This window comes from Canis lupus, chromosome 13 (genome assembly GCF_003254725.2).
Source record: "Canis lupus dingo isolate Sandy chromosome 13, ASM325472v2, whole genome shotgun sequence".
Classification (NCBI taxonomy): Eukaryota; Metazoa; Chordata; class Mammalia; order Carnivora; family Canidae; genus Canis; species Canis lupus.
This window is the reverse complement of record NC_064255.1, coordinates 26,881,811-26,907,471: the sequence shown is the minus strand read 5'-3', so window position 1 is coordinate 26,907,471 and position 25,661 is coordinate 26,881,811. Positions and strand designations below refer to the sequence as shown.

The 25,661-nt window shown below is 42.1% G+C and overlaps 1 long non-coding RNA gene across 20 annotated transcripts in view; it reads left to right on the top strand.

The window, feature by feature from the left end:
• Positions 1–2,509: 2,509 nt before the first annotated feature.
• LOC112662299 (uncharacterized) overlaps positions 2,510–25,661 on the top strand; it is a 296,118-nt gene continuing 272,966 nt past the window's right edge. For 19 of the 20 annotated variants that reach the window (XR_007401567.1, XR_007401579.1, XR_007401578.1 and 16 more), the window contains exon 1: positions 2,510–5,735. This is a non-coding gene — a long non-coding RNA (uncharacterized LOC112662299). Of the gene's footprint in view, positions 5,760–25,661 lie in introns of all 20 variants that reach the window. The other variant, XR_007401576.1, reaches the window with a different exon arrangement.

The following is a 25,661-nucleotide window of genomic DNA, read 5'->3' as shown; positions in this document are numbered from 1 at the left end:
CCAGGCAGTAAGCTGGGAAGCCTTAGCGCTGGCCTCATTAACTTGCATCCTCTCACAGATCACTGTCCTTTATGGCCTTATGTTCAATGTCTCAGAAATGCTGTGTCATAAATATGTTGGGTTTTTTTAGTTGTTTTGGGTGGGAGGGTAAATCTGGTCCCTATTGCTCTATCTTGACCAGAAACATACACCTTCTTTTCCTTTGGATTTATGAGATGGTTTGGATCATTTAATGAGGGATTCCCTTTGAATTCTGTTTTTTAGAAATTGCCTTAGATGGCAGTTCCCGGGATCCTTTCTCACTGGGGTGACAGTGCATCTTTCTCCTTTCTTGTCCTCATTGCTTAGAGAAGAGAGTTTGGATCTCACACTAAAAATCTCCATTGTCTTACAACTGGCAGTATAAGGCAGTATTCTCAACTTGGAGGTCTATATGCTAAATAAATCTAACCTAACGGTGTGTGTGTGTGTGTGTGTGTGTGTGTGTGTTTGCTTGAACAGTCCCTAAAAGATGGAATTAATTTTCAAATTAAAGAATAGGAGCTCTCCCACAGATATCTGGATTTCTGGCTCCTCTTGAAGAGTCAGAAGACCTGACATCTTTGGCTCATGTTCCCACATGGTGCCATTTGTCTCGAATGTATGAGCAGTTGCTCCTTTTTTGAAGGGCTACATACTCTCTACTTTGACACTGGCCTCCCAAGGCCCCCTACCTCTCATTTCTGTTATTTGGCCCCAGGAAGCACGGGGATCTGTGGCTCCCCATGTGGAGAACAAGAGCCTGAACTTGGGTTCCAGAATGCTGGTTCAAGTCCCTACTCCGGCATTTGGCCACTCAACTGCAGTGCTTTCTCCCTCTGTATGCTCCTGGTATTACAGATGCACGTCTCGCTTCTTCTAAGTCCCTTACATTTATCCTCTACTCCCTCACAGATTCTGGCTTTGTGACCCAATTGGTTTTGCTTCTGATCTCAGGACCAGTTGCTCTTTCTTTGACATGTTTCACATCCAGGCTTCCTTTAAAAAGACTTTCTGATGAGTTCAGTAAATTATCATTATCCCTTTTGGACAAGTGCTTTGTACCAGGAGAATGTAGAAGCCAGAAGCCACTCTGGATGACTATAGGTTCATGGGTTACACGTGGGTCAAGTGCCTATTCTTGGGTCGATCAGCTTTGTTCACAGTATTGTGGATCCTATGATCAGCATAAAAGACGGTCAGCTTGCAGGGTACTTAGAGTAGAACAGATTTCTCTCCATTACCACATCTGATTCACTTTATATACTACCTAGGACATAGAATGTGTTCAAGCAATAACTTTACAATAAGGACGATAACAAAAGCAATAATAATTACAACAGTAATAGCTACCCACTTACTGTTTTTCCAGGTACTTTACACAAATTGACTCATTTTATCCCCATAATAACTCCAATAATTATGAACTTATTTTTTCCATTTCAAGGATGAGAAAACACTTTCAAAGAGTATTAGTGACTTTCCCAAGCTCATGTTAGGTCAGGAATGAAATTCAACCCCAGAGAGGTCAGATTCCAAAACTTTTTGCAATCAGGCACAGAGGGAAAACCAAGGTCCAGAAGACGGGTGTGTTGCCCAGAACAGGCCCATGGAGTAAGACTTACCACACTCATGTTGTGGGGCCTCTCAGGGAAACTGGGGGACTTTGTGACTGAAAGTGGGGAGGGCAGCAGGGGAAGTCCGTGGGATCAGAGTGGCTCCCCAGTAAGGCAGCGGTTTTGCATCATGGAAAACAGCACGGCTTCTGGTACCTGAGACGAGGGTCCCAGGCCATTTACTTGTTGACCAACCTTACAGAGGTACTCATAAAAAATAGCTTCCTTTCTTTAAAATAGGGAGGATGGTGTCCTGCCATAGCGTTACCAAGTTCACTTGGGGTAGTCTCTGTGAAAGTTTGTCAGATAGGGTGGGCGTTCGGTAACAATCCAAAGAGGGCTATGTGGGGGGCTTGGAGGGAATAAGACATGTCTGTTTTGTGTGGATGCTCAGTCAGTGATAACTCTTCAAGTTCCATAATCCTATATCTGCAATTCCTAAACCCAAAAGGCTCTGAAATGTAAAGTTTGGTGCCAAATGAATTTGGGGGCAAAATCTGATCTGAGCCAATAGGAGGCTATTTTTGAGTTTTATACCAGTTAAATTTGATAAGAGAATCCTGTGAAACACACACACACACATACACACAGACACATACACATGCGTGCCATATCGTATCTTGCTACTAAGGTTTGAAAATATCTGAATTCTGAGACTCCTCTGGCCTCAAGCATTGTGGATAAAGGATGGCAGACTGGGATGACTGGCGCAGTCCCGCTTTAGGCCTCCCTTGCTGCATGATGAGTCTCTGTGCAGAACTGGCAGCCTGTCTCCTTTAGCTTGTTCTCTAGAACCCATAGCATAAATGCCTGAGACATGGTTGGTTAACTGTCCAAGTGGATGAAAGAATGTAGGGTTTTGATGATGAAGAAATGAGAAATGGAATCCCAGAAAACAGGCAAGAGTATACATTGTTCTTTCCCCTTCTTTGCTTAGGTCTTCTAAAGGATTCTGAACATTTGAGGGGCCCGCATCATTCATGGATGGAGCTGGAGGAAGGGCTGGAAGCAGCCCCGGAATCCTGAAAAGGCTGTTCAAGGAACGATGCTGGCAGCAGTGCTGTGCTTCGTGATTCCATCAAGGAGCACAATTGCCTTTTTTGGAGGGCTGGCTCAGCCACAGCTGGTGTTACAAGCTTTGCAACCATAATGTAAGGAAAAGCTGGGAAAATCCCACAAAGTGAAATCGTATCTGCTTGTGGTCAAGTTGGGACTCCAAATTTGGACAGTGGAATTTGGTGGGAAAATGGGAAATGCATCAGGGGTTACACAGGGAACCTAAGATTTATCGCTATAGCAAGTGGCTATTTCCAGAGAAGGCAGCTAGTTGTGATAATCTTTCTGCAAAGGAGGAGAAGGGGAGGGACCCACAGCTCACTGCTGATGTGATCAACCTGTTAAAATCTTTGAACAAATGGAAAAATCAAAGTTGTTTCACGATACCTTTCAGATCACTGCGTACCAGGGTATATATGAACATTTAAAAAGCATGAAACCAATTGATTTGAACATAAAATGCTAAAGGCAGTTGAAGCAGTTGGACTAGGTGCCAAAATTGCATTTTGCCAAGTTTCTGTTTAAAGCGATTTAAATGTATCCCAGTGAGAGAGTTGGTGGCTAGAAATGGCCAGCTCAGCCCAGGGTAGTGAGGCCATCCAAGACCTGAAGTGTCGACTGGCTCAGCTCCCCTCCAGCTCTGGGACATTGGATTTGTCAGATAACCTATCTGAGCCTTGATTTCTAATTTGTAGTGTGGAGCCTTTTTAACACCTGCCCAGTTTGTTAAGGGCAAGCATGAAAGACCCTTGCCAGATGCCATTCACATGTCGTACCCAACAGGGATCTGGGGAAGCTTCACAATAACCTGCCCTCCGTGTTAGAAATGTTCTCACTGAACACACAATATTAAGCCAGGGACTGGCAGCTCAGGTGTTGGCTGATTCACAGCACTGAAGAATCAGGATGTATTATATGAAATTCTGGAGACCTGGTTTGTCCTGGAAGACGGGAAGCTCTGGAAACACTTGTCCTCATGGCAGTATAGCATCACTCAGAACTAATGTCCAGAAGAAGATGGGGGGGCGTGGATCAAGTACATTAGTGAACCCCAGAGTACGCTACCATGTGTCAGGAGGGTCCCAGGCCAGTTGGTTTCATCCTCATCCACGCACATGGTCTGCATAGCCCATGACAGCGTTTGAGATTTTGACCCTTACTGTAAGGCGCTTGAAGGCTTCAGTTAAGATTCTGATGGTTGTGGAGGAAGTTAAAACATGAAGCAATTATGGAACACAAACATCCTAATTGAAATCTATTGAATAAAACGACCCCAGTGATTTTGTTAGACTGGCCACAGACACAAGAGGCAACAGAAATCCCAAATGCTACCTGGGTGATATAAAATGGGCTGAAGGTGCAGAACTTTTTCAAATTTAGAATTTTTTTTAGGACTTTACTTATTTATTTGATGGAGAGAGAGAGAGAGAGAGTGAGAGAGAACAAGCAGGGGGAGTGGCAGGCAGAGGCAGAGGGAGAAGCAGACTCCCCACTGAGCAGGGAGCTCGATGTGGGACTCGATCCCTGGATCCTGGGATCATGACCTGGGCCAAAGGCAGATGCTTAACTCACTGAGCCACCCAGGTTCCCCTCAAACTTAGAATTCTAAGCAGTAGCTGCAGATTGCTGATTGGGAAGCGAATAGCCCGCGCTATCTAGGCTTGGGCTCATCAAGAAAACTTTCTGTGTTATCTTGATACCAGAATATTATTCAAGAATTTGAAGACGGTTAATGATACCAGCCCACAGAAGCCTGTCATTTTTTGTTAATTACAAACACACCTCTGACCTCCTGTCACTCAGCTTCTCCCTGTTTCTCCCCAACCAATGAGTGTCATCACCCAGCTTCTCCCTGTTTCTCCCCAACCAATGAGTGTCATCCCAGCTATCTTTTCTGTAAAAACACTCTATACTCCAGATGTTTTCTTTTATTTTTTTTAAGATTTCTTTATTCATGAGAGACACACAGAGAGGCAGAGACACAGGCAGAGGGAGAAGCAGGCTCCCTGTGGGGAGCCCAATGTGGGACTCAATCCCAGGACCCTGGGATCATGACTTGAGCCAAAGGCCGATGCTCAACTGCTGAGCCACCCAGGTGCCCCTACTCTAGATGTTCTAAACTATTTTGTCCCATGGATCTTTTTGCTAGTCAGGTGAAGCCTATGAATCTTTTTTTGGAATAATATTTTTAAATGCATCAAATAATATCTGTTGTTATAATAAATGTGAAATAATATGGTCTGCATTTTAAAATTCAGGATATACCAATTATATTTAAGTAGTCATCACAGTTAAAGTATTTGTTTTATAGTAACATGTAGGCTTCTTTATGAACATATCAAATTATAAGATCTAGCAGAAATTTAATAACTACTGTAATATTGAAGTGGTAATGAATATAAATGACATTTTGTGATGTTTGCAACAATTGCAACATGATATAAAAATACCTGTGATTTCCATTGATGACAGTTACAGTTACTGTTAATAATTTTGCAGTTTGTTGTTTACATTCAAACTTGAGAGAAATGCTAAATTTCAGCTCGAGATGAATGCAGATAAGGATGTAGTTATTTTCCCAGCCAAATACTCAGAACCCTTGAATTCTATCTCTAGACTCCTCCCTTCTAAGAGGTGAAGCATGGGCTCTAGGGTCAGGGTCTGTGCCAAAATCTTCTATTTCCACTCCTGTGATCTTAGCCATGTAACTTGAGTGTGCTTTGGTTTTCTTGTCTAAGTGGTAATAATACCATTATTGGTCCATCGTTATGATACAGGTGCTGCTTGATGGCACCAGCTCTCAGTGGTGTCCTGGCTGGTGTCTGTCCCACCCTGTGCCTTTGGCTGTTTCATTATGACTTCACTCTGGGCTTATGATGTACAGATGGTTGTTGGACAAACTGCACAACTCACAGTGGGATGGGGGGCTGAGTATTTGAATCTTCTGGCTGAGGGAGTGTAGGGAGCCAGCTTTACCTTCCTGCGTGACTACTTCAGAGATCCACAAATGAGCAGCCTGGCTCACGCTTGATGGTTCCAGTCAAAGTGAGTCAGAAGAAGCTTCGTTTTGTGAGTGGCATCCTTGAGCCTGAACTGAGAATTAGAAAATTCTGGCATGTGGCTGTGTAGATGGCATAAAACAACGAGCATGACATTTGCTTTGTTTTGTTCATTTTAGAGTCTCTTTTCTCTCTCTTCCCCTGTGTGTGTGTGTGTGTGTGTGTGTGTGTGTGTGTGTACTAAATGAGGGGGATCCCCGGATGGCTCAGTGGTTTAGCACCTGCCTTTGGCCCAGGGCATGATCCTGGAGACCCAGGATCGAGTCTCACATTGCGCTCCCTCCATGGAGCCTGCTTCTCCCTCTGCCTGTGTCTCTGCCTCTCTCTCTCTCTCTCTGTGTCTCTCATGAATAAATAAATGAAAAAAAATCTAAAAAAAAAATAAAATAAAAAATAAAAGAGAAAGATGATGTGTGTGTTGGTCAGCTCGAGCTGCCTTCGCTGAATACCAGAGACTGAGTGGCTGAAACTCAGACATTTATTTCTTACAGTCTGGAGGCTGGGAACACTGGGATTGGGCCACCAACACAGTTGAGTTCTGGGGAGAACTCTTCTTGATCTACAGATGGCTGCTGCTTGCCTTTCCTGTGTCCTAATGTGGCTGAGAAGACAGATCATCTCTGTCTTTTTAGAGAGGCGTAAATCCCTCTCAGGAAGGCTCTGCCTCCCAAAGGCCCCAGCTCCAAATATCACACTGGTGATGAGGGCTTCGACGTAGGGGCTTGGGGAGGGCGCAGCTGTTCTGTCCATGGCAGGCTCCCAGGAATAAGCAGAGGGGACTCTTAAGGCACCCCGTGCGAGGAGGAGAGACAAGCATCTTTGCTCAATGTCCAGTCTTCTCATTTCTGAAGGAGTAAGAGAGGCAGTGGTTAGCAGCTGAAGTCAGGTGCCCTGTATGTGCTGGTGCATTTGTGTGTGTTATTTCCACTCTGTGGAGTGGGTGGTGTTTAGCTCTGTTTTACAGTTAGGAAAATGAGACATGGAATAACTTGCCCAAAGCTCTCAGCTAGTAAGGGGTAGGAAATGTGAACAGAGTGGGGTAGAGGCTTTTTTTTTTTTTTTTTTTGGCCTGGTGATCCACTCATTCGTGGAATGCAGCTTTCCTTTGGTGCCTTGACCGCCCGCAGCTCCGGGAGCACGTGGAAGCAGCGCCCTGGTGGAGGACGTCACCCCTTCCCTCCCGGACCCTGGCAACAGGTGCAGTGGGGAGGTCTCCTAGCCGGTTCCACGCCCAGCAGCCTGGACGAGGGCCACCACAAGGGGTAAAACAATAGAAGAGGTGTTGAGCCCAGCGGAGACAATGGACTTGTTGGAGAGCAGTGGGAGCACGTGCTGGGGTCTCCTCATTCTGAAAGGTGCCGTGCTGCATGGAGCTGTAGAGTGGTGTGGGTGAGGAAGGCAGTAGAGTGAGGAGGGGTTGGTGCTGCTCTCACAGTCCGCTCTGTGCACAGGGGCAGGAGGTGCTTGCCGGGCACAGCTGGGGCTGCATTAATGTAGAGCCCCTACTCCCTGCAAGAAGCTGGGTTGAGCACTTTTTCATGCAGTATTTGATTTCAGCCTTAGGACAACACCAGAAGGGGGACATGATAGCTCCTCATTCTCAGACAGGAAACTAGCTCCGAAAAATCTGGTACATAATCCAAGATTAAGACATTGCTAGGAGGCAGAGAGAGGAAGAAATGTGTACAGTTCTAGGTGCAGAGGGTGGAGGGAGGGAGAAAAGCTCGAGAGTTTTCTGTTCAGCAGCATATACTCAAAGCCCTGGTTTAATGATGGTTTTCCTGAGTCAGGTGTGTGTGACTGGGGTGCATGTGCATGTATGTGTGTGTGTGTGTGTGCGTGCGTGCACATATGTGTGTATGTATGTTTGAGGGATATGGGTGGCTTTTAAATTTCTCTTTACATTTGCTGTCGGTTGTATTTGTCAACAGTACATGATTTGCATAACATATGGCTGTTCCCCTCCAGAGCAAGTGTCCTTGAGCTGCCAGGAAATCTACTTGGGGTACCCTGGTCAGTGGCAGGTTTTTAAACATAATGCATATGGACTTGCTCTACACCCTCCTTCAGAAACAGCCAACTCCTCTTCCCCGTTCTCAACTTACTTTTCTAACTCTGTGGTGTTTTATCCACACCTTCTTCTATGGTTAGCTCCTCTGCTTCTTCAACCATTGGGGGGATCTATTTTTGCACACTGGCCTTCTCCTTGATTCTTGAGACTAAGTGGCCATTGCTCCATTGCTGTGGCTTCAGGGAGCACTGACATAGGGAACATAGGACTGAAATTTATCCCCCACAAATTGTCAAGTCTGAGTTGGCTCTGTTATATGCCAGGGTGGTATAAGCACTGACTAGCTTGACTCAGTCGTGCAACTAGTCAATTCAATCAGGCAGGCTGACTTTTAGGGAATAAACAGGTTATCAATATGTGTTCAACATATTTATTGAGTACTGGGTTTATGCAGGCATGGCTCTAGACAATGGAGAAAGAGCAGTTAATGAGAGATAAATTCCTGTTCTTACAAAGCTAACCTGATGCAGAAGCTAGAAAATAAATACATGAAATACTTATGATGGTTAATTTTATGTGTCAACTTAGCTAGGTCATGGTACCCAGATTTTGGTCATATGCTAGTCTAGGCTTTTCTATGAAAGTATTTTGACTAATCTTTATATGGGCAGACTTTCAGTAAAGCAGATTACTCTCCATAATGTGGGTGGGCCTTGTTCAGTCAGTTAAAGGCTTAAAGTAAAAGAACCAAAGTCTCACAAAGAAATTCTGCTTGCAGATCACCTTCAGACTTGAGACTGTGTCATCAACCCTTTTCTGGGTCTCCAGCCTGCTGGCCTGCCCTGGAGAGTTTGGATTTGTCAGCCCCCATAATTTCATAATTTCATGAGCCAATTCCTTGAGATATCTATCTATCTATCTATCTATCTATCTATCTATCTATCATCTATCTATATCTCCTATAGATTAATCCATCAAATATCTATTGTATATGTCTTGTTAGTTGTACCTCTCTAGAGAACTCTGATAAATACCTGTATATATGTATACGTACACACATGTGTGTATATACGTGTGTACAACTAAAATGATATGAAGACAAGGCAGAGGAAAGAGATGGCGAGGGATTGATACTTGAGATAGGGAGATTAAGAGAGGACTTTCAGATGGAGGGGCATTTGAACAGAGTTCTGAATGGAACAGGAATCAGCCTTGTGAAGACCTAGGAGACAGGATAGCAAGCACAGACCTCTGAGTGTTGGGTGTGCATGGCATGTCCAGGAGACATCGGGGTGAGTGTGGCAGCTCAAACAAGGCACCAGTGATCAGTGATGGGTGGTGTGGTCACAGATGTAGATTGTTAAAGGGCTTTGCTTCTATTCTAAATACGGTGGGAAGCCATGGGAGGGGTCTTCACAAAGTGAAGGCATGGGCTGACCTCCTCCTGGCTGCTGTGTGAAGAATAGACACAAGGGAAGAAAGATGGAGGCGGGATAATCAGAGAGGAAACCAATCCAGCTGAGAGGTGATGGTTGCTTGGACTAGAGCAGGGCTTCTCAACAGGAAAATCAGCCATAAGCCATTACCTTGAGGCAGTGTTATTTAGTGAATTTAGATACATGATTTTTTCCAATTAATTTGTAATATTTTTTTACTTGAAATTATAATTTCAATGTGTCTAATTTCAGATGTTAGTCACAATCTTATCAAAAAAATTTGACCATTCTTGCTTGGTTCTCTCCCTCATTATCCGTTTCATATTCCCTGGCTTTCTGTTTTCCCTGTACATATTCCTTTCCTCTGAGACCCTTTCTCTTCACCCTGGTCCTCAGAAGCTTCCAAACATGGCTCTCAACAATCCCGTACAACTTCAGTGTGATTCTGAGAGCAATGAAGATAAAATATGAATGGGCTTAGGAAATAAGTCTTCCACTTTCATAAAAGAAAAAAAAAAGTAACACCGCTGCCAGGTCACCCAGAACAAGTTCCAATTCCCAAGAGCCAGGGAAGAATTTTCAAAGTAAAAAATCAATGGCTATGAAATTGCCCATTAGTCCGGGGGAGAGTTCTCTGTCTGTTTTCCCAGGGAACATCCATCTTGCTATAGTAATAGTGGCACAGACAATTTGCTGCAGTGAAGTTTATCTATAAGTGTTTTAATTAAAGTTCTGACAGCCAATTGAAGCCTTTTTTATTTTTTGGATGTATCGTATCAATCTTTTTCTGTCTGTGAAGGACCATGCCTGGGGAGTTTAATCTATTAGGGAGGCGTAAGTTAATGTCCTGGATGCATTAACCGATCAGGAAGGAAGGGAACATCCATGGTTTTCTTTTTCTTTTAAGCTCAAAGTTCCATAAAGGCCTCGCTTAATAAATGTTTGTTGAGGTTGGTGAAGATTGCTCTGGGACTGTGGTAGAGAAGGGGGTAAGATTGGACATTAGTTGGCCTGGGTCTGTCTGTTGGCTTTGTCTCTCACCAGTCAGGTGAGAGATTGGGCAAGATACTAACAAATACAGGTTACACTCTTCTGTTTTTTTTTAAGTGGGAACAATGAATATCTAGCTTTTAGGGTTGTTTCACATTTAGCACTTTTCTCTCTGCCCTCTTTTACCACATTCCCAGTTTACACAGCTCATGCACTGTTCCTTGGGGCCAGAATACCTCTTCAGCAGCCTTACTAGAATGATCTGAAATAAAGGACCAAATCTGTCTGTTAATGACATAACCAAAAGTTTATCAGGAATTTTTCATAACATCATGTGGTCCAATTTTCACCTTGAAACCTCTTGGATAACCTGTCTGTCCACTTAGTCTTCTCAGCATCAACCCTGGAACTTTTCCTTTTTCCCAGTGGGAACATGAGGGTGAAATGGGTAGTGCCTGCTAGTTTAGTTTTCTCCTGTCCTCCTCTGCTAAACCTTTGACACCAGCAGTTGTCACGTTTGCCTCCACCAACAGTCATCTTCATTCCCAACTGGCTGTCTAGAGCAGTGATATTTTCAGTTTCTACCTCCTGAGAAGACACAGACCATGGGATGCTGTTGTCCTCTGAGTAAACAAACTATTGTGAGAATCAACTGAAGCAAAGGGGAGTGACTCTTTACCCAGTATGGCCTTGGTGAAAGGGTAGCTTCCCATCTCCCTGGAGTCTTAGATGTTTCTCCCTGTACGGTTGCCTTTTCCATGCTCTAAGAAGATGCCACAAAGTCATAAATGTGAGCTGGTCACATTAACTGTGAAGCACTGTATGCTTCTCAGACTGTTGTCTGCTTCAAAGTACTCTTTTTGGCAGACGGAGAAGCATGGGGTGATGGCAAGGGTTTTGGCTAGTTTAATCACAGCAGGGAGGATTAATAAGTTAGATACTTAAGGGAGGGATTGAGTTTTCATTACAGGACAGATTTTATGTTAGGTACCAGGGGATATGGAGAAAAACTAATCTCAGTACCTGTCCTTGAGGTGATCCAAATTTAGAAGAGGAGATGGACATGGCACACTTAATGAAAATACAACATGAAAAGGGCTGTCCAGAGTGAACAATAGTGCCACAGGAGACCCAAGGGCAAAGGGATGGACCTTGCTCTAATGAGAGGCAGCGCATCCTAAGGCTTCCCAGAGGCCATACCAGAACATAAATATCCTCGGAGTGGGAGCAGGTCTCTTTGGCATGCCACAGTGCCCATCACTCTAGAATAGCACCTGGCATGGATTAGGCACTCAAAAAATTTTTGATGAATGACTGATTTTGAGCTGTGAATTGGATAAAGGACACAGATAACTGACTTGAGGTGAGAGAAGTGTATTAGAACAGGCATTTCTGTGTAGTGCCTCAGATTCTTCTAGTGACTGCTAAGTGGGGGAATCTTCCTCCCCAGAACAATTACTTCCTTAGGTGGTTCTGTCCTTACTGCAAGGTATAAGGTTTGATCAAGTGATTAGGACAACTCTGCTGCTGTCTATTAGTCTCAAATACTTGATATCATTACTTAGCTTGGGTTTCTGGAATTGAATTTTGACGAGGATTAAAGGATGTAGGAAGGGGTAACTGCCTTTCCAGGATCACCAAGGGCATTAGCCTGACAGCAGCAAAAAGCCCATGTTCCTTGTGGTTATTGTCATTCAAACTCTCGCAAGCAAATGATTATATGACCTGTTGATATTAAAAGCAAAATTCAGTCCAGCACTTAATAAATATGTGTTGAATAAATGAATATTTCTAATCTGTTGCTCTATAGTTTCGGGCATTTTTTTTATGGGGATGGAACCGTAAATGATAGTACATTATCACTGGACCCTGATGTAGGTGCCAAGAAGCAGTGATTGTGGAAAAAAACAATACAATATTGGCACTCTAAAGAGTGGACTTCAAGTCCTGAGTCTGCCATATATGACTTTGGGCTAAACACTTCTGCTTGAGAAACCTAGATGATCTCCCTGAATAAGAGCTCCTTTGGGCTCTGAGATTCCGTGATTCCACCATCATCAGTTCCACGTGCATAACTCTAGTCAAAGGCAATGAGATTTTTTTATTCTTAAGGGATAGAGGCATTCACATTTGTATTTATATACCCTGTGGCACTGGAATCAAAGAAACACAAATAATTAGAACTGGTCTGAGGATTTCATTTTTATGCATAGGAGAGTTCAGAATGGGAATTGACTTGCCAAGAGTCATGGAGTAGGTTTGGATACAGACCTGCAACTCAGGGTTTCTGATCCTCATTCCAAAATTATCTTAGGTTTCCACCATAACAATAATCAATAATAGTGGCATTGTGTTGGAAGAGGTCAGACTGAGGTACATGGAGGTCAATGACTTGTCTAAATGATGTATTGGTCTCTGTGACCTTGAATAAATTGGTTGTGGGTTGTGGAGATCTATTGGCTTGGTTTTCCCATGGTAATTGTATTGCTTGTTCTGAGATCAGCTCATCTTGCATGTTGGACATGTGCTTATGGTGTCCAGAGGACAAGAAATAACCAATCCACAGGCTCAGCTGGGTCTCCAGCAGCATGTGTATCATAGCCAGTGTGTATACCACTGCCAGATCTGACGCTGGCCACTCCTGTCCCCAGATCCCCTAGTCCTCACCTTAGGGAAATCTGTGATTTAGGACAGGTAAAAGAAAGAAATAACGAAGTTAAGTCCAACAGTATTCTCCTCCTGGGGTTTAGATAAAGTTGACCTAAAATGCTTTGCTTGTCTTATGGTTGAGATAACTGGGCACATCTTACGGTTTATCTGAGAGCATTCCATTTAGAATGATTCAGAGAACCCAAGGTCATCTTTGGCTTTGTTGATGTCCAATGTCGAATATGAGTGGTTCTTGAACATTTTCAAGACTAATTATGTTTGTACATTGGCTGTAATCCATGTAAGAGTTCAGATCACTTAATATAGTGAATAGAGATGGAGACAGGGAATGAGTTTCATGAAATAAAGCCTTCTAAAACATTTCTCAAGGAGTCTGCATATACAATAGCCTCCCAGTTGAGAGAAAGCCAGAGGACCTGGGTTTTCAGTCAAAGACTGTGCTGACTTTATTCCACTAAATTCAACAAGTGAGACACACAATAACCTACAAAGGGGATGTGCAGGAAGATGGAGGAGGGAGCAAACTTTGATGAGCAAAAGAACTTTGGGAAGATTTCTTCAAAGAGGTGAATTAAACTAGCTTCCCCTCCTCCTCCCATTTTATTGAGACTGAATTGACATGTAGCCCTGTGTAAGTTGAAGGTAGACAGCATGATGACATGATTCACATATATGATGAAATGGGGGCCACAGTGAGTTTAGTTAACATCCATCATCTCATGTACATTAAAAAGAAAATTAAAAGGAAAAATGTTTCTTTTCCTTGTGTTGAGAGCTCAGAATGTACTCAATTCATTAACTTTCATATAAACCATACAGCAGTGCTAACTAGTTATCATGTTGTACTTTATATTCCTGGTACTTACTACCAGGAGTTTGTACCTTTTGGCCACCTCCATCCAATTCCTCTCCCCACCTCTGGTGACCTCACATGTGATCTCTTTCTCTAGGAGTTTGAGTTTTTTTTTTTTTTTTCAAGATTCCACTTTGTCTTTGTCTGTTTGACTTATTTCATTTACTATAATGCCCTTAAGCTTCATGTATGTTGCTGCAAATGGCAGTATTTCCTCCTGTTTTATGGCTGAATGATATCCTGATGTGTGTGTGTGTGTGTGTGTGTGTATACACATCTTCTTTGTTCGTTCGTTGTTGGACACTTAGGCTGTTTCCATGTATTGACTATTGTAAGTAATGCTGCTGTGAACATGAGGGTGCAGATAAATCTCTTTGACATAGTATTTTTGTTTCCTTTGGGTATATTCCGGAGTGGAATTGCTGGATCACAGGGTAGTTCTATTTTTAGTTTTTTGAGGAATTTCCAACTGTTTTCCACAGTGGCTGCACCAATTTACAGTCCTACCATAGTGCACGTTAGACTAGCTTCTTATAAAGGCTAAGTATATAGGATAGGAGTTAAAGGCTTGAATTTTGAGTGACCCTGAAAACATTACTGACCTCTGTTTTCCTGTGAGAATCATGTGAGATCATAAAGTGGGAATCATGATGGTGCCTATGCTTAGGAGAGGGAAGAGTAGTTAACTATTCTGTGTTATATGCATAGTATGGCGCCTTATGTAGACCAAATACTCAGTATGTTAGCCCTCATCAGTATTATGCTCCGGAACAGTGGCTTTCAGAACTGCAACCCTGCATGAGAGACTCCTTTTGGGTGGGTGGGTATATGCTGAATATTAAGCTTCAGGTCCTCAATTCCATATTCTGCTCTGTGATGCTATGGTTTATAGTTGGCAACTTCCATTTCTCCTTTGCTGCTGGCTCCCTGTTTCTCCCAACAGAGGCCTTTGGGAGAAGCTGGAAGGCAGGAAGAGGGAGTCGAGGCTTCTTCTTTCTGTTGGTTGCTCTTCCTTTGGGTCCCAACCACAGCCCCTCATCCCTGCAACAGCAGTTAATTCTGGTTCCCAGCTTCTTCTTCTTCTTTTTTTTTTTTTAAGATTTTATTTATTTATTCATGAGTGACAGGGAGAGAAAGAGAGAGAGAGGTAGAGACACAGGAAGAGGGAGAAGCAGGCTCCATGCAGGGAGCCTAATGTGGGACTCGATCCTGGGACTCCAGGACTACGCCCTGGGCTGAACGCAGGCGCTAAACTGCGGAGTCATCCAGGGATCCCTGGTTCCCAGCTTCTATGCAGATTCTTGTGCTTTCACTATGCTCCTCAGAGAAACCTGACATCATCCTTCATTTTAGGATTGAAATTCAGTTCTCCAGGGCCATTGCTCCAAGCTCCCAAAGGGACAGAGAAGTAGTCAGACAGTCCCCCCACCCTAATGGGTCTGGGTCCCCATTCCCTACAGCCATGTCTCTTAGCTTCTTGCTTCTTTCTTGCAGTCCACCCCAATGTGGCCGCTTGCTGCCATATTTTCATTGCATTATCGTTCCCACTTTTTCATTGTATTATCATTCCCACTTTTTGATCTGTCAGCCCTCCCATGACTTTTCAGCCATGTCTCCATATTCATTTTCCTCATTAACAGTGCGGTTTTGTTTTCCCAGCTGGAACTGATTGTGTCTGGTAAGCTCTGTATGCCTAGAAGTGCCTTCAAATTCTCCCATTTCCTGGGCTGTGGGGTCCTGCTGCTTCCTGGTCACCAGTCCAGGAGCTCAACCTCTGCTGTTCTTCCTTCTGTTCTTCCCATAGAAAGGTTTCTCTCATTTTTTACAGATGAGTCTTTTTCAGAGTTTATGATATAAAGTTGTTTTCCTCTTTCAGATGGTTGTGAAAGGTATTTCTTAGGCTACATCAGCCTGGTAGATTGGTCAGAGATAGATAAGAATGACTCCCCAATTCCTTGGGTGCACAGTCCTTCGAGTGTATGTTTCACTCTCCTGTGGTGGCCACTGCTCTGCACATCCTTGCATCTAGGGCAAGCAGCCTTGATGCTGGGTACAGGAAATAAGTCCCTGAAATGACTCACTTGCTTGACTTTCTTTTTCTTTCCTTCCTCCTGGAAGACAGTATGGTGAACTGGCTGGTAATTTGGCCTGGGCTCCAAAGCTAAATAAGCCTAGGTTGGAATCTTGGCACCATTCTTCTTAAATCTGTGACATGGGGCAACTTACTTAGTCTCTTTATGTATATGCATAACAGTGCCTTTCTTGATAGGCATTTCTCTCTTCATCTACCTTTTTTCATTAGATACTACAGTAGTAAAAAAAAAAAAAAAAGGTTCTACAGTAGTGCCTTTCCCAAGAAGATAAAATAACATTTGTAAGTGCTCAAACAGTGCCAGACATATGGTAAGTGATTAATAGGTATTAGATCTTATTATTCCCACCCTACTGCAGAAACCCCTCCCAGAGAGCTGAACTGGGCCAGACTGACCTCATGGATGCTTTACCAGATCCATCTCTCTCTCTTCTTTGGCATCCTTTAGATTTTTTCCTATTGGTCTTTTGTCTTGGGATACAAGAGTGTTCTGGTTAAAAGTAGGAGTTTGAAAGCCTGGCATCTCCAGAAAGAAATCCTGGCATTATGGAATAACTCATGCTTGCGCTCTGTGTATGTGTGTGTGTGTGTATTTAAGATTTTATTTATTTATTCATGAGAGACATAGAGAGAGAGAGAAAGGCAAAGACACAGGCAGAGGGAGAAGCAGGCTCCATGCAGGGAGCCCGATGTGGGACTTGATCCCGGGACTCCAGCATCATGCCCTGGGCTGAAGGCAGTGCTAAACCACGGAGCCACCCGGGCTGCCCATATATATATATATATATTTTTTTTTTAAAGATTTATTTATTTATGTTAGAGAGAAAGAGAACACATGCTCAAGTAGGGGGAGTGAGCCACCCAGGCACCCCAGAAATAATCAAAATATCAACAACTATTATGATGTTGGCCCTAAACATGGGGCAGCATCCCGGAGACCCTCCTGATGTACCAGGTTAACTCTTGAGTTACCATGACATAGGGAAGGCCTGGTGTCCTGGTTTGGGGAGTTACGTGTGTGTGAGTCTGCTGGGCTTGTATGGGGGAAAACACTTGGGGGCTTGGGGCAGCTGCCATTGATCAACTAGTATGAAGTACCCCAATATCTAACAATCAGTGGGACTTTCTCTCTGCATGCCTCCAGGCAGTAAGTCCTGACTATGTCACCTGCTTATTCTGTCATCTGGGAGATCACCTACCCTTTCCAAGCCTCAGTTTATATAGTATCTATCATTACATATGTAAGTGCCCAGTGATAATGTTATCATTGTCACTAATAATAACTGTTACTCTTAATATATATTCTTCTATCCTTTACTCCAGTTTGTTTCAACCTGGGTGTAAATCCTATGTTTCCACTGGCATTTTGGTTCAAGGTACCCTGATTTTTATGTTAAGCAGGGAAAATATTACTCACCAATGATGGCAGTTGATGGTTCAGAAATACAAACTTATGCTCAGCATATCAAATTTGAGTTTAATTCCTCCCCTGAGATTATTACCACACACTGGTATTCAGATCCTTTTTCCCTTCCAGGGTGCCCTGGCAGAGACTTTGCAAGGTTCAAGCCAGGTCTGCATAATACTCTCCGATAAATCTCTGGCTTTGTCACACTGTGGAGCTGCTAATAAAGAGAGCAGGCGGGCATTGTAGCAGGGCTTTCTTTGGTCAGAGAGCCCTAACAGTGTGTCAGGATTATATAATTCACCCTCCAAGAGAATCCAAAAGAGAGATAAATTGTTTGGTTGGGAGAAATTAACCGCGGATTGATCCTATCTGTTTTAATTTAGCACAGGATGGCCTAGACTACTCTAAGGAGCAGATGGGCTATTGATCTGACAATAGGATAATCAGAGCATCAAAGCTGGGGGTGGGGAGAGATTTGGAGCACTTGGGGCTTTGCCAGAGTGGCCTTCCTGGAACAAAAGTTATCCCTTAATTGAGCAAGCGCCTTTGCCTACTAACAGGTCTTATCAGGGCAAGTACTCCCTAGGCCCGGACCTGGCATCTGCATGGAGCTGTCATTTTAAAGAGGCCACGTCTTATGCCAGGTTTGCTGGCAGAGAGATGCAGCTTGGCAGTGGGAGAGGGATAAACTGTGGAGGAGGGGACGTGTGGGTGGATACTGCACTGGGGGGCGGGCACTGTAGAAAGGTGGATATATTGAGAGGAGAGCTGGAGAGAGAAGCAGCTGGTGGAACTCATAGGGTAGGGTCTCTCTCTCTCTTTCTTTTTTTCTTTCTTTTCTTTCTCTTTAAAGATTTATTTATTCGTGAGAGACACAGAGATAAAGAGACACAGGCAGAGGGAGAAGCAGGCTCCATGCAGGGAGCCTGATGTGGGACTTGATCCCAGGACTCTGGGATGACTTGAGCCAAAGGCAGATGCTCAACCGCTGAGCCACCCAGGTGCTCTTCTGTCTTCTTTTTCTTTTAAAGATTTGTTTATTTTTTATTTTTTTTTTAAGATTTGTTTATTTTGAAAGAGAGACAGAGACAGAGAGACAGACAGAGAGAGAGAGTATGTGTGAGCGAGCAACTGAACCGGAGAGGCAGAGGGAAAGAGAGAATCTCAAGGAGACCCCCTGCCGAGCTCTACTCCGGCTTATCTCACAACCCTGAGATCATGACCTGAGCCAAAACCAAGAGTTGGGACACTTAACTGACTGAGCCACCTGGGTGCCCGTCTTCCTTTTTCTAAAAGAGATTTCTGTGCCTCTTCCCCCAGTCTGTATCATTTCTGTCTTGTCTCTGGGTAAAGTCCCCTCCACACCTGCAAGGACAATAACTCTGTGATTGGCCTGTTGAGGCTGTGCTTCCTCCGAGGAGCCAGGCCAGAGATGTGTACTGAGGCTGAGTGGCTTCAGCTGGGTCAGGGCCCCCCACACAGTGGGGTCACACTGTCCCATTGTCTTGAAATGTTGTAGGTGAGATTTCTCCTTTGGCTTACACAGAGTTAGGAGCCTGCTGCTTCAGGAAGCTTCCAGATGGGTCAGGCGAACTTCCTCATGTACTACAATGACCTCTATGTCAGGACACCCTGACACGTGAGCCAGTTGAAGTCAGCCAAGGGCCTGAGGACCAAAGGTCATATGAAGCATAGAGAGGCTCAGAGAAAGGGCAGATGATTCAGAAAGTGACACTTGAAGTAGAATCTTGCAGGCTTCCTGTGCCTGACTGGTAAGACCCTGGATTTCCTTCCTCCAAGGGCCTCTTTCCAGGTGTGGGGATGGTGGCAGGCCATGGAGAGCTGTGCTCAATTCTGAGTGGTCATCCATCAAACTTCTAGATCCTGTAGAACTAGCAGTGACCTCACTGGGCTCATGAAACTTGCATCCCTGCAGGAAGAGAATGACAGTAAAAAGCACATCTTAGGCATTGAGTGCTAGGGAGATTTTTAAAAAAATCCTAATTATGTAAAATTTTTAATCTTCATTTGAGTGTCAAAATGAAACTTGAAGACTCAACCAAGGTCACCTACTCTAAGTATATAGGGTTAGTTGAATGGGCAGTTTTATAAATTTGTCTTTTCTGATGTTGAATTCGACTTTATAGGTAGGAAAACAGAGACATGACTAAACCTACATACTCAGTTTGGATTCTTCGCATAGCAAAGCCTGCTTTTTTGCTTCCATTTCCTGTTCATTTGAGGGAAAATGGGATTTTTGATGCCCTAAATGATAATGATTTCTTTTTTCCGTCTAAGAGAATATCAACTAGAGGAACAGCTAGGTTCTTGCCATAGTGGAAAAATAATAAAGTTATTAATAGCCGAACAAATGCATCTTGCTGGGAAATATTTTGGACTTTCAATGGTCTCACAGCGACGGAATATTCCTTGAACCTAAAACCTTTTTTTTTTTTTTTTTTTTTTTTTTTATCCCTTTTGGATTTTTTAACAAAAAGACCAACATGCCTTTCAATTAAAATTGCCGAATCATTTGAAGTTACGCTGCTCGGACCCCAGTGTAACCAAGGCCCTGAATGCACAGAACAACGAAGCCTACATGTTGCTGTCCTCTTGTTCAAAACCCTGGGCTAATTTCCCTCTGCCTTTCTCCTTTTTCAACACTGCTGTGCTTACTGCGGCTCAGAACTCTCAATCTGTGACTGTAAAAACAATAACCCTTACACAAACATGGCGAGCAAAAGACGATAGACTTCTTTATATATATATACATATATATTTGTATATATATGTATATGTTACATATGTAACATATATATATTTTAATATATTCTTTTATATTTCTCTATATTTTATGCTTCTAATACAACTTTGTCATGAAGGGGATCTCTGCACTGATGCTTCCATGCTACTTAGTCTGATGGAAAATGGGAATCAAGCCCACTGACAGCTGCAGACCCTCATGTAATGGTTTTATGTTTGATGGAGTGATCTAGGGATAGCTTGGTATAGGTGAAACACAGATATTGGACTCCACAAATCTGAATTCTGGCCCCAAGCTAACTGTGTGACTTCAGATAGGGTGTTAGTCAGGGTTCTCCAGAGGAACGATTAACATCCAGATCCTTTTAAGAGAAGTCCTACAGTCTGCCGTCTGCAAGCTAGAGGTCCAGGAAATCTACTGATGTCATTCAGCCCAAGTCCGGAGGCCTGAGAATCATGGGAGCTGATGGTGTAAATCTCAGTCCATGGGCAGGAGAAGGCCGGTGTCCCAGTTCAAGTAGTTGGGCAGAAAAGGTCAAATTCTCCTTTCCTCTGCCTTTTTGTTCTACTCAGTCCTTCAAAAGATTCAATGATGCCTACCCAAGCAGGGCAGTCTGCTTTACTCTATTGATTCAAATGCCCACGCATCCAGAAGCACCTTTATGGGCATACTGGATGTGATACTTAGCCAGATATCTGGCTAGCACTGTGATCCAGTTAGGTTGATGTATAAAATTAACCATTATAGACTGCCTTATTTTCCTTGGATTGTTTCCCCTTCTTTAAAGAGGGAAGTAACAGGACCTACCTCTTCCAGTTGTTAAGAAAATTAATGAATTCACATATTTAAAACATTTGACATTGTTTAATGCCTAGTAAACATGACCGTAAGTGTTAGTAATTGATAACTCTGGATCTCAGTTTTACCTTATGCCACTTGAGTTATTTTATTTTATTTAAGATTTTATTTATTTATTCATGAGAGACACAGAGAGAGAGGCAGAGACATAGATAGGTAGAGGGAGAAGCAGGATCCCTGTAGGGAGCCCGATGTTGGACTTGATCCCAGGACTCTGGGATCATGCCCTGAGCTGAAGGCAGACACTTAACCACTGAGCCACCCAGGTGCCCAGCTTGGGTTGTTCTAATATCCTGAAATTGAGCTGTGTTTTGTAAATAGTAATGTCCTATGCAAATGGAAACTAATTTAGCCCATGTAAATTTTTTTTAAGTTTGAACTTTTGTATTTAGGCAGTCTGATTTTTTCCCACTAACTTAATCACTCTCCAATTAATTCAAAGAAAAATAACCTCCAAATAGACCCTGATCTTTTTTTAACATTTATTACTAGTAGTTGGCATTGAGAGACTTCAGAAGGATTTTTATTAAAGATATTATGCAAAAATCAATACAATGCATTAAAACAATTAGGAAAATATGACAAATAAGCAAAACAGCTCATTATTCATTATAGACCTGAGAGGTACGAAAGGACCGTTTGGAACCCTTAGAGATAGACTTCAGGGACAATTCAGTGCAATCCAGTCTTAAAAATTTAGTTGAATTGCTCACTGAGTACCAAGTATCAGGTACTAGACCAGAACAGGAGGGGTACACATTTAAGTTTTCTGCCCTCAAGGAATTCTCAGTTTAGGGTGGGGGGAGATGGATCCCTATCATACGAGACATTATGAGGTGGCCTAAATTTTCTGTGATTTCAGAGAAGAAAAGATCTTCCACGAAGTGAATGGGAATGGAATCTAGTTTTATTTTTTATTGAGATAACAATTTATATACAGGTAAAGCGATCCTATTTAGTGTATAATTCTGTGAATTCTGACAAATTTATACTTGACAACTACATGACAAATATATGTGACCATCCCTGCAACCAATATATAGAACAGTGCTATCACCAGATTCTTCCATTGTGCCATTTTGTAGTCAACCTTTCCCCTGCTCCCAGCCTCTAGAAACCACTGATCTGTGTCTTGTCCCTATAGCTTTGTGTTTTCCAGAATGTCATGGAAATGGAAACACATAGCATGTAGCCTTTGAGTCTGGCTTCTTTTGCTTAGCCTAATGAGAATTTCAGATTTGTTTGCATCATTGCATGTAATTGATATTCTCTTCTTTTTATTGGCAGATAGTATTCCAGTACATGTCTGTGCCACATTTTGTTTATTTATTCTTCAGCTGAAGGAAATTTGAGTTGTTTCTAGCCTGGGGAGATAATGAATAAAGCTGCTATAAACATTTGTGTTCAGGTTATTGTGTGAACTTAAGTGTTCATGACTTTTGAGTCATATGGAGAGTATGTGTTCATAAGAAACTACAAATCGGTTTTCCAAAGTGGATGTTCCATTTTGCATTCCCACCTGCAAAGTGTGGAGTTCCAGCTCTCTGTTTCTTCACCAGCACTTGGTGTTGTGAAGTTTTTTTTTTCTCTTCATTTTAAGCATTCTAATATGGCTAACACTATCTCATTATGATTTTAATTTTTATTTCTCTAATGACTAATGATGTTGACTACCTTTCTATGTAGCACATTTAAGTTTGGCAAGTATAACTATAATGTCATTATAATCTTTTCTAATTTTTGGAAATTTGTTTTTTAAAAAATTTTAACTGTTATCAATAGTGATATAATATGTATCTTTCCTTATAAATGGACCAAAAGAGATACATTTTTACATTCTTTTAAAAAATGTGTATTTATTTATGCATGATATGTATAGAGATTACTTAAATAAAAATATATATTTTTTCAAACTCATGACCTCAAGCTCAACAGTTGCATGCTTTTCCCACTGAGCCTGCCAGGTATCCCTAAATTTTAACATTCTTTTTTTTTTTTTTTTTTTTTAATTTTAACATTCTTGATAAAACTATTCAAGTTAACTGTATCAAATTTTATAACCATTAAAAATATATAGGAAGAGCTGAGTGATAGTTTCAATATTTAAAACATTTTTTAACAGATTTTTAATTTTTTTGTTTTTTGGTTTTTTTTTGAATTATTATTTTTAAAATTTTATTTCGAGAGACAGAGGTTGTTCACAGGTTGTTCTCTTCTTCAGAGAAGCGGAACCAATAGGACATATCAGTATACATAGACTTATTTTAAGCAATGGCTCTTAAGATCGTAGAGGCTGGCAAGTCCCAAGTCAACAGAGTGGACTGGCAGGCCAGAGACCCAGGAAGGGATGTGTAGTCCAAGTCCAAGGCAGGCTTATTTCTTGCTTAGAGGATCAGTCTCTTTTTCATAAGGCCTCCAACTGTGATAGCACGAAGCCCACCCACATTAGGGAGAGTAATCTGCTTTCCTCAAAGTCTACTCATTTAAACGTTATTATATCTTCAAAAACATCCCTTTACAGAAACATCTAGAATAATGTTTGCTCAAGTAGGAGTATTGTGGCCCAGCTAATTTGACATGCACAATTAATCATCACAGACATCATTCTTGCCTCTGAGGGCCTTACGATATTGAGTGAGGCATGCAAGTAAGAAAATTTACTGCCCTATGTAATTATTGTTAATCTTAGAAAGAAATTCCAGATGCTGTGGAGGGACAGAGGAGGGGGCAGCTATTCTAACCTGAGGGCGGCCGGGAGGAACTTCTCAGAAATTGGACATGCAAGCTGGATCTTGAAGATTGAGATGCATAAAGGCTTGGCAAGATTGAGAAGAGCACAACATGTGAGAAAATACAAGAACTGGATGAGAGAAATGAACACACACAAAGGTCACTGTATTCTCGATTGAAAATTGAGGGCTGTCAAAGACAGCCTGGCTATTCTGATCGACCAGAATATTTGTTCATATTAATCATTGAAGTTCTAGGGGCAGCTATGTAAGTCTCTCATAAAGTTCAAGTCTGAAATTGTTCTGTCTGAAACAGTCTCTTCCTCAATGCATAAATTTCTACCATTAGAGATACCTTCCTTTTGCTACAGTTGTCTTCCAGCATGGCTTTTATTTCAAATAATATGATGTCTTTTAATGAATATGTGCCTGACATTGTAGCAACACTGTATCTAACATAAAACCTTACATATTAGATAATTTTATGTCCATATGAAAAGTGAGAGGATGGAGAGTTTCAGTTGGGTTAATTACTTGTCTGTAATTATATAGGTAGTCAATTGAAAAGTTAGGATTTGAATCCAGGATTTTCTGGCTCTAACTATGTCAGCTAAAACTTGTCTATAATTATATAGGTAGTCAATTGAAAAGTTAGGATTTGAATCCAGGATTTTCTGGCTCTAACTATGTCAGCTAAATCTGTAAGTGGCCACTAGAAAAATGAATACTGTATCTAGACCATTAACTGCAATGAATGAAACAGGTATGTGTACATGTGCATATACCTGTGTGACAGGTGGGACCTGCAGTGAATTGTAGAGATCATGATTTATCCAAAAAGGCAGGTGTTACTCAGCTCTAGCCAAATGTTCCCCCTGAGAAACAGGCCCTGCATTAGTAGAGCTCCAATTTTAAAGAGAAATCAGGATTTTTTTTTTTCTTTTAAAATATCAAGTCTTATTTTTTGGTGCTGGCCCCAATACATAAAAACAGCACAGAGGCCAAATAAAACACCTCTAGTGGCTGGGTGGTACCCAGGAGTCACTAGTTTTTGATTTTTGTTCTATCCTATTATTCCTCCCAAATATATGTAAATAATTCTAACACATTACCATTGGAACACCTCAGAGTGTTTAAATATGTAGTAATAATATTTGTGAAGCCAAATGTTGTCTCATATGACTTTCATCATAACCAAGTAAGGTAGACAGGGAAATAATCTTCACACTCCTATTTTCCTTGAAGACACCAGGGTTAAAGGGAATTAGCAAACTTGTCCTAGGACACTCATGATGGAAAAGGGACTTGTATCCTCCAGCCTAACACAGCCCCCATTATATTGCTTAATTGTCTTCGACATTGTCAATGGGTATAAACTTTCAGTTCTATAAGAGCAAGTCTAGAGACCTGCATCATGTGCAGAGTTAGCAATACTGTGATGTACACTTGAATTTTTGTTAAGTGAGTAGATCTCATGTTAAGGATCTTATCATAATTTTAAAAAGTTAATAAAAATTAAAACTTAGTGTCTAGAGTGAAAGGGGAAGGAGTCAATGACTTTTTATAGGCTCATGTTTGAGGAAACGAGAGAAATAGAAATACAGGGAGAAATGGTCAAGAATTGGAGCTAAGCTGGTAAGTCTAGCTACTGTCACACTGCCTAGAAAGGTGTAGGGTGTGATATACCCAGACACTAGCCCAGGGCTTGTCCAAAGTGTGCGTCAGTCCAGGGTCTGATGGGATCTCTCTGCTTACAATGACATTAGTGTTGAGAGAAACTTTGGGATTATCTAATGATTCATTCACTGAATACACAATTGCCAAGAACCTACCATGTTCCAAGTGGCACATGGCTCCTCCCTTCTCACCTCGAATTTCAGAGAACTTCAGATCTATAAGCTTTGGCTTTGGAACTTGATACACTGAAGAATGATATATATTTTAAGATTTTATTTATTCATTCATGAGAGACATAGAGAGAGAGAGGCAGAGACACAGGCAGACAGAGAAGAAGGCTCCATGCAGGGAACCCAACGTGGGACTCGATCCCAGGTCTCCAGGATCACACCCTGGGCTGAAGGCAGCACCAAACCGCTGAGCC